Below are 2,310 nucleotides of genomic sequence, written 5' to 3' on the forward strand. Positions count from 1 at the left end.
GATACGTATTGGGGGTATCTGTATTAAAGTCATGTTACGTCTCTGACCTGAAACTAAATATCTGGTTTTCTGTCATATCCCAGAATTTGGCGGATTTTGGCAAAATACTGTAGGGGCTTACAATTTTAATTTGGAACAGTAGTTCCTAGCAGCATAAGGATCTCATTAGAGTACAGTTTTGATCATCCTGCAATTATTATTTTCATTATTAGAAGGTTGGCCATTTAATGTGTAGCTGCTGGGCCACACTCTTGATGTACCAAGCTGTGAGAAAGAGTCTGGTAGATCAAAAGAGACAAAAGGAGCTGGGGGCTGTTAAGTGAGAGTGAAACGGAAACACAACATATAAATAAATATAAACAGACTCTGCTGCTCTGCAAGTGTTTGCAGCTCATGTTGGGCTTTGCACTGTTTTTCTGGAGCCTCCTGTGCTGGGCATTGCATAAGCCCTGTTCCTGGGGAAAGATCCACTTGGACTTTATTTGAATAATAGAGTGAAGTGTGTTATGGAAAATCTGCAGACAGGAATTGTATTGAGGTGGTCCAACATCTATTTATGGGACTCTTAGACACTGGGAGCTGACGCACCAAATGTTGAGAAAGCCCAAACTGATGTAATTTTTCCAATCAGTCTTTTGAAAAGCACATCATGATATATTTAAATGTTGTGATGCCAAACCGGGACAAGAGGTTTTCAAAAAAGCTGTCAGATGTTACATTTGGATTAATTAACGCCTGTTTTTGTACAGGCCAACGAAACGGAACCATTTATAAACTAGGTACATCCTGTATCCTGGGTTACTTAAAGTTCTGTCTGATCTGCACAGAAGATTGCCATGCAAGCTCTCCTCAAGGCATCCTCTGCTGTAATTTGGAATACAACATTCTGCTGTGGCTCCCTCAGCCTCAGGTCTCCTAAAGCTCTCTGCACCGTGGAGTGGAGATCCCGGGCCTGTGTGCCATGGCGCTCGGCACAGAAATGATTTCAACATCTGCCACAGGCAATTTCAGCCCCTGCCAGGCAGAGGCTCCTCCTCTGGACACAAAGGCTGTTTGTGTAGAGCATGGTGTGATGGCAGAGCTAAGCTTTCACATGTGATGTGCTTGGGAAATTGGGAAATGGCTGAGATTTCAGGAGTTGGCACATCTTGCTCCCTGCTGGGACCAAGTCCCAGTCAGGTGCCTTGTTTCTCCCTTGCATCCCAGTATCATCATTCCCATCTCACTCCACCTTCTGTTTGGGGCTGATGGCATTGTATTTCATATTTCTCTTTATAAAACAAAATTTTAGGCCTCTGTACCTTGAGGATTTCCTGAAATGTAGTAGAGGTCTCCTAATTCATAGCAACCAGACCCTTGATCCAAGCTGAGGCAGCCTGGAGGGCACAGCCCCCTGCCAATTCTGTCCATGTAAGGGACATGGACCAGTGATCAGTGGCTGTCAGGAGGCACCTGAGAGTTTGCCTGCTGCCAGGTGTGCTGAAAATGTGAGCTGGGAAGTGTAGGAGACTGTGTGTGCCTACAGAGCTCCCCAGGTAGGAAAGGAGTGACTCTGGGAGGGTGAAGAGAAAACTGTTAAGACTGTTTGTTTGCACTGAACTCCCTTAGATAACCTAGGCCAGGGCTGATGGAGAGGCTGGGAGAACATCTTCCTTTTTCTTTAGAGGAGGGAGCTGGAGAGGGCAATTGAATCTAGGAGAAAAGTTATAGAGTGACAAGAGATTTTCAGCTCTGCTCACAAGGATGAGGTGACTGCAGGTCTGAGTCATCCCATCAGTCACACTGCCAGCAAGAAATCATTCTGAAGAATGGGAAGAACTGACCTTCTTCCATGCAAAGCAGCTTGGCTTCCCATAACCAACATCTACAGGAGATGAACCAACATCCCCAGGTATCAAGTGAATGAAATGTCTTGTAACTGTTTGGGGTTTTTTGTATCTTTTTGTTTATGTGTAATCTCTATAAAACTCCTGTGTAAACTCCCTGTTACATGAAAGTGCCAAACTCAAATGGGGCTGAGCTGCTGCCTCAAGAATGGACTTGCTGTTCTGGAACCAGCTGGATTGCCAGGACTGCTGTGAACAACAGGCACTTCTGGGAGTAACAGAGACCCATTACAAGCCTGACAATTTGTTTTACCCAGTTTTATCTCTCCCTCTCTCTCTGTAGATAAGCAATCCTTCCGAGATAATTCCACACCAGCACAGTCAGAGCATAGTTTGTATGACATAATTTGGAAAAATCTAAAAATTACAAATTTAATTTCTCCACCTGCCACCAGCATCATTGTATTAATTAACCATTTATTGC

This window comes from Molothrus aeneus, chromosome 4 (genome assembly GCF_037042795.1).
Source record: "Molothrus aeneus isolate 106 chromosome 4, BPBGC_Maene_1.0, whole genome shotgun sequence".
In the NCBI taxonomy this organism is placed as follows: domain Eukaryota; kingdom Metazoa; phylum Chordata; class Aves; order Passeriformes; family Icteridae; genus Molothrus; species Molothrus aeneus.